Genomic DNA, 8,200 nt, shown 5'->3' with positions numbered 1-8,200 from the left:
CAGACAGACAGGCAGACAGACAAAAATGGTAAAAAATGTTATTTTGGTGTATGTACCGCATTTATATAATACCGTGTAAAAAACGGTTATTTCAATATTACAAACAGACACTCCAATTTTATTTATATATATAGATTTATAGACAGTTACTTATTATATATTTATAGATCAGTTACTTTATCTTGTATGAATTCCCCCGCAGTGCTTAGGGTCGTTGTTAAAGTTTCAGTTACATTTATATTTAGTAGTATAATAATATTTATTTTATAGTAGATTATATTAATCTAGCTACTCGCCCCGGCTTCGCCCGGGTGTAGATGTATTATACATATAAAACAATCTCTAGAATCACTCTATCTATTTAAAAAAAACCCGCTTCAAAATCCGTTGCGTAGTTTTAAAGATTTAAGCATACATCGGGACGGACAGACAGCGACAGCGACTTTGTTTTATACTATGTAGTAATAACTGTCTTGGTATTAAATTTTTTGAAAGAGTAAAGTTTAATATTCCTTCATAATCCATAAGGAATTGAACTCGCGACCATCGGAAGTAAAGCAGTGTGTTTACCTGCTAGATCACCGAGACTCTCATAACATAACAGTTTTAATAAGCATGTGTGTTTTATGTTATTATAAAAAAAATTACAATTAAAATTGTACTGATTTAAATCCTGCAATAAATAGAAGCTAGTGTTAATTTAAACTGAAAATTTGCACACGTAGCGCTGCATTGTTTGACTAGCTCGTGTTGTGACGTCGTATGCATACACTATGTTACTCCTTAACATCCCCGAGATGAACTGCCGACACGGGGAACAAAGCAGAAACACATCCGTGTTAGTGAACTGTAGAGAACTCCTTGATAGGTTTTTAATTTTTATATTATTTTTGAATTTTATAATCATTATTTTTTTGACATATACTTTTTGTTAGGTATATTTAATCTAAATATATATAACTCATAGGTGACTGACTGACTGACATAGTGATCTATCAACGCACAGCCCAAACCACTGGACAGGCTGAAATATGACATGCAGGTAGATGTTATGACGTAGGCATCCGCTAAGAAAGGATTTTGATTAATTCTACCTCCAAGGGGATGAAAGTTTGTATGAAACTTTGTCAATTTTAAACCGATCGGGCTGAGACTTTGCATGCATAAAGCTACTATGACGTAGGCATCCCCTAAGAAAGGATTTTGATAAATTCCACTCATAAGGAGATACTTTAACGCGAGCGATTAAAAGATAATTCTATTATATATTGCTGTCATGTATGGCAGACGTCAAACAGGCTGCCGGTCATAAAAAAAAAGAAGCCAAAACCGTTCTCTCGCTATATGAATTGGAGTGAACGATTGATTATAGGACTAGGGTGTACGCCCGAGGCGACGCGCAGGGGCAGCACCCGGCCACTGCGAGAAATGGAGAAAGGTTGTTGCACAACGGGCGGGTGCAACGTAAGACTGTGAACAGGGATGAATAGAAGAGAAAAACATATTACGACGACCACAAATAAATGGGATAAGGAAGAAGCAGATGATGATGATCGCTGTCCTATTGGTCGCATTTTATTTTATCTCCGTATTTTCCTTATTAAAACCCTCAGCACCTCTCACTCATAAGACACATTAGATACCTCCACTTCAGGAACTTAACAGAATGTCCCGATGTCCTAAAATGGTTTGAGTAGCGTGTTAATAGTATTGTTATTATCTTACGACGAGCAATCCGTGCTCAGAAGTGGAACGGTACTAAGATGTTGTAATTTTAATATCTTGTCTATTTCTAGGTTTTATATAAATATGTATACTTTAGTCTTTGATCGGGATTATACTAACATACGTTCCTAACAGTTCACAAGGACGTTATAATAATATATCAATAATAATGCGGATGTACAAAAATCTCAGGACATTTCACACAGCGCCATCTAGACCCAAGTTAAGCTAGCTAAATATGGATACTAGATAAATACATACATATTATACGTAGAAAACACCCAGACCGATACAAACAATCATACTCAGGAATACTAATGTTTGTCCCGTGCGAGGAATCGAACCCGCGACTATCGGACATAAAGCGGTGTGCTAGACCGCTAGACCACCGAGGTTGTCAACTAAAAAATTTAGAAGTAACATTATAATGAAGTGTATTTTTAACAAAAATTATTCCAACTGAAATTATACTAGCAATTAATTCACGAGTATCAACTGTAATAATGCCGGATGGATTATTATTGTGATATCTTTTATGGTATTTATTATAAAGATCTAAGAAATAGAAAAACAAATAAAAAAAAAAAAGATCATTATTCTAGAAAATCTAGAATAACGACTGTTAAGAAAAGCTCTGCTACCAAAAAATGTGAAGAAGCGTGTGAAGGACAAAGTCAGTCGTACCTTTTAGATGCGCCGAGGTTTTCGCTGATCTTCAGCTCGTATCAGGGTCCAGGATAGGTAATAGCACTGTTCAGGAACTTGCACTCGTTAGGTTTATAACACGTTACTACTTTTAGGTTAGGAGCGACTCGCGCGTGTTGGCTCGGTAACGAGTTCTTTGCAACAGTCCACGTCGTGATAGGAAAAAAGGTGGAAAAAAGAGGGCAGGCCAAATATGTCTACCTACATTTTTGAACAATGACCTATACTATACAGACAGAATTTACAAAAAAATAACGATAACAGAGAAATTGTAAACAAGTGACTTAAATAAAAAGTACATCATCATTCGTCATTGCCTTGCCATTATCCCATTATTTGTGGTCGGCGCAGTATGTCATTCTCTTCCACTGCTCTCTATCGGTCGTCATATCTGAGCATACTCTTCTTTTATTCATATCATCTTTCATACAATCCATCCATCTTTTTTTAGAGCGTCCCCTTCCTTTCTATCCATTCACGTTCATAAAAAGTACAATAGAATTTAAATTCAAAAATTCAAAATATCTTTATTAATGTAGGTCTATTACAGACTCTTATGATATGTCAAATCTACCGTCAGTTCGGAATGATTTCGAGATGAGAAGAACTGAAAAGAAACTCGGCTCGTATTCTGTATAAGTAAATATTGTACACGTTTACAATAGTACAGATATATTTATAAATTAATATTTGGGAGAATAGAGTATTAAAAACGTTTCCCGTTCAGAAATCAATTGTTGCACAGTGTAATCAGTAAGTTGCAGTGTAATTAAGTATAGTATATGTATGTATTGGTATAATATATATGTGCATAATGAGTAATGGGAGCCATCGGCCGGGCAATATCTCAATATGTCGGCATGCGTCGCTAATTTACATAAAGTAATTGAGTGTACGCGTCACGCCGTGTCATGCAGCAAATCATTGTCAAGTTTAAACTACATATATCAGATTATGTTCGCTTCATTATCATAATAATTAATATTATAATACAACATTATTATGTTTTACTTTAATAAATATTGGTTGCATGCTGCAATGTGACACCCCTGGTGTTTCAGCCGTCCATAGGTAACTATTTGCGGTCAGATGGGCCGTATGCTTGTTTGCCACCAGAGCAGTATAAAAAAAATGTATCCGTCTCACCCACACTACGCCACTTAGAAGCAGGACATTGTCGACTACATTCAGACGAGGGGGGAGCTGACATTGAAGGTGACGCATCTATAGTCGATCCCCACCAACATGCTGCCCACCTTCACGATAGGTTACTGGCTGAAGGGCGTGGTGTGTCGGTGCTCAAGTTAAGTTATAAGTTAGTTCAAGAACAGAACTTATTCCTTTTTAAAAGGCCTACAACGCAATTGCAATTCCCCTGGTGTTGCGGGTGCTCATGGGCGGCGGTAATCAATCATCATTACCATCAGGTGAGCCGCATGCTCGTTTGTCCCCTGTGCTATAAAAAAAGGTTGCTGTCGTCAGTGCCGTGACTACAGACAATTTATTATTTCATATGTATGTTGTCTATAAAGTAATTACAATATGGGTCATTAGTAGCCTGAAATTAATAAATAAAATCATTAGCAACAATTTATTACCATTCCAGTAGTGATGCTGAGTGCTGTCATCTGAGATTATCTGCCGTCATAAGAGAAAGATCTCAAATCAAATCAAATATTATTTATTCATGGAGGACATTTTAGCCGCTTAGGAGCATCATTATTTCCGTAGCATTGTCCCTTACACGGCGTCAGTCGGCTGATGTCGATTTTTATTTTTTATTTCGACTTTATCTGTTCTTTTTTAACGTCGAATCCTGTAAAGTAGAATGTTACAATTTTAAATTGTCAGAGCACGCGAGGCAGAGTGCAATTAAAACTTGTAGTTCATCTCAGTACAGATGTATAATATGAATTTGTACACGGAAGTTACGAGTAAAAGGAATTATTGCACAAAACGTGAAGCCAAAATGTATTCTGCACGACAGAAATGTTGTTTAATAATGTTACGTTACTTAAAAAAACGACCTTCTAACTGTAACTGTAACTTAATTAATAGTATAAATTCTAATGTGAGTTTGTTTATTCCTCGCCCACGTAACGTCTCAACAAAATTTATTATATATATACACATATGCACCAGTTGATAAGGACATAGGTAACGTGGTTTTAACATTTAAACTTTTAGTATCAAGGCGTAGCTTTCCCCTAATCAAAGCTGAATGCAATTCTAAAGATCTTTTAGAAAATTGTAGAGAGAGTGTACTTAAAATGTTTAAATTAATAACAACATTTATCAAATATGAATAAAATGTACTCGCATTTTGATAATTACGCACAGTGAAGGTATTTACAAAACTGAATGCAAATTGTCGGCGTGCACTGGCGGCTCTACTATTAATTAAACAAATTGATAATTGCTGGCTTTCCGTTAATTATGAATGACAGCCCTGCTGGTGCCCTGCTCGGTGGCACTCGGTGGTACCTACCAGTGTACTGTTATACAAATGTTTGTGTTGTGAATTGATGTAATTTAATTTCATCATTAATTACTTGTCACTATTACTTAGTACGCGGCTGACAATATTATAGTCATTTAATTAATTTGAAAGTTTAGATAATAATGTATTGTGTATTCTTTTGCTGATTAAATCTATACATATAAATAAAATTAGAGTGTCTGTCTGTAATATTGAAATAACCGTCTTTTACTTCATGCATATGAATATAAGTACGGTATATACACCAAAATAACATTTTTTACAATTTTTGTCTGTCTGTTTGTTCCGGCTAATTTCTGAAATGGCTGAACTGATTTTGACGGAGCCTTTATTGGTAGGCAGGCTAATTTTATTTAATTTAGACCAGTTTAATTAAAATTAAACTGGTCGAAATTAAATAAAATTTGGTGCATAGATAGTCAGGAATGTATACGCGTGGGTAGTTGTAGCATGCTTGAAGCATGGAGGTCGGTCAGTTATGGTCCGTTGCAAGCAATAGAGGCACTAGTCCTCCCTATGTCCAGCAGTGTACGTCTTCCTGGCTGAGATGATGATGATGATGACGATGGTGGCAATCAAGCATACGGTCTATCTGACCGTAAATGGCTACCGTAATAAACTACGATAACCATTTATCATCGTAGGTAGGGTGTATTAGGATATACCCTTTGTTGTAGAAATATGTAATAAAACTATTTCTGACTGAAAAATGTATTTTAATGTTATGGTAGATAGAGTAGGTGACACAATACAATAATTTTGTTTTTATATTTCTGATTATAGAATAGAAAAAACCTTTAAATATATTAATATCAAAGGAGTTTTCTCAACACCCTTCTTGAAAAACCCCAAGCTGTAGTCTCTTCAGCAAACCTTGGCAGGAAGTTCATCCCACAATCTAAGTGTATGTACACTGCGATTTTTTGAGAAAATAACTTGTTAGTAGTTAAAAGTTATTAATGTAACCCACTCGCGAGCTACAAATATAAAACTATGAGTATTCAGTACTAATATGTATACCAATTAAGGGCATTAATTTAAAGTTTTCGTCGGTAGTATAAAGTTTTTGAAAAATTGTGCCTGAAGTATGTAGATGCGAGGTAGCATTTTTTTTAAATCAACCGCGTTCGCTATTGGGGGTTTAATATTGAACGTAAATTTTTAAACATTGGCAGAATGTGAAAGAGGTACCTCTTTCACACCCTGCCAGGGAAATTTTAAGGTCTACACTAGGCTATTTAAAACTAGCGTTACCCGCGACTACGTCCGCGTGGAATTTAACTTTATTTTTCTAAAATAAAAGAATTTTTCTAAAACAAAAGTAACCTAAGTTATTCCTTATTATCAGCTACCTGTCAAAAAAAGTCCGGTCAAAATCGGTCTAGCCAGTTTAGAGATTAACCGGAATAAACAGACAGACAGACAAAAATAGTAAAAAATGTTATTTACATTTTTTACTATCAAAAATTCTTTATTGGTCTCCTCACAGAATATACAAAGAAGAATTCACATACACCATTAATGTATAAATATGTATAAACATTGACAAACTGAAAAGATGACAATGGACGGCCTTATCGCTGAAGGCAACCTTAGGATGGAAACGAGTGATTGGACTTGAGTCTGGTCGAGATTATTATTATTATTATTAAAATTAAATTACAGGCGAAATTTCTACACACAAGTTTTGTACATAGTTTTGCGAAGTCACCGATAGCGCCGAACAAGCTCTATAACAACGGAACGTTAGGAAACACGAGAGATTCAACACAAGTCAGTTCTAAACATTGTTACCCTGTGGTGCGGGTACCAACCACAAATGTAAAAAAATAGGATTGAAGTTGTTTTTTTTTATTAAATTTTATAGTAACAGCTGCTTCCTTTTGTGCCGACATACTTTTGGCCTGATTTTGCTTTTTTTCTTAGAATTGAAGTTAGACAATCCTGGAGAATTCAGTTTAAAAAGGACGTAGTGATAGAGTTGCAGTAGATTAGTTAACATATAGTGAAAATAGGTGATCTGAAGTTTAATTAAATAAAACAATCTTTTTTTTTTCAATACAAATATTTGAATAAAATTATATATATATAATGTTTATACACCCAGGATCTGCATAAAAACTTTTCAGGACGTCTCAGGATACTACAAAAACTAGGACATGTCCTGGGAAAACAGGACGGCTGGCAACTCTACCGTGTGGTCTCTCGAGGGTGTGGTTGCGTTGATACATCTGACAAAATTCCCGACTCGAGACATTCAGCCCCTCAACCCCACAGCCCCATACGTTTATCGGCGCTGTCAGCCAATACGATACGTCGCGAACTTTCCCCAAGTTCAGATAACTGATGGCAACATTAAGTTTCAGAACTGTACACTATATCTGATGTACTTAGTAACGTTACATACTTATATATAGTAGTTTAGATTTAAACTAAAAATAGTATTGGTTTAAAGCCATAGACAAAGTACTACAAATCTATAGAATACGTTTTATATTGAAAATTAATATCTACTTTGTTATTGTTACAAATGTATTGTTTTATTAAAACACATAAATCTATACATATAAATAAAATTGGAGAGTCTGTTTGTAATATTGAAATAACTACATGCATATGAATATAAACACGGTACATACAACAAAACAACATATTTTACATTTTTTATCTGTCTGTCTGTCTGCCTGTTTGTTCCGGCTAATCTCTGAAATGGCTGGACCGATTTTGACGGGACTTCTATTGGCAGGTAACTGATGTAATAAGTAGTAACTTAGGCTACTTTCATTTTAGAAAATTCTTTTATTTAAACAAAATAAAGTTAAGTTGAGAGCGGACGCGGACGATGTCGCGGGAACAGCTAGTTATTACATAAAAAAATGTACCAGTAGAGTTTCTTGCTAGTTATTCTCAAGTGAAGTAGCCAGCCGGACTGGACGGTAGGTATGGTTATAAAAATATGACTTGCACAAGAGGCAGAACGGTCGCATGTTAATAAATAACTTTCAGTTTCAATTAGTATTTATGAGTTTGCTGGCTGGATTAGTAAGTAAGTTGTTATGTCTATATGAATAACTAGCTATGCCCGTGGTTTCACGTTTTAAATTTTAAAGTAATACCCTACGTGTTAACTTAATGCATAAGCTATATTACTGTAAAGTTTCATGAAAACCCGTTTAGTAGTCTTTGCGTGAAAGAGTAACAAACACCCATACGTCAAACTATCGGTTTATAATATTATTAAGATATGTTATTCTGATGTATAAGCTATAT

The sequence above is a fragment of the Achroia grisella genome, unplaced genomic scaffold (assembly GCF_030625045.1).
Source record: "Achroia grisella isolate CSIRO2021 unplaced genomic scaffold, CSIRO_AGI_Agris_v1 utg4748, whole genome shotgun sequence".
Taxonomy (NCBI): domain Eukaryota; kingdom Metazoa; phylum Arthropoda; class Insecta; order Lepidoptera; family Pyralidae; genus Achroia; species Achroia grisella.
The sequence above is the reverse complement of the archived record's forward strand: the minus strand, read 5'-3'. Positions refer to the sequence as shown.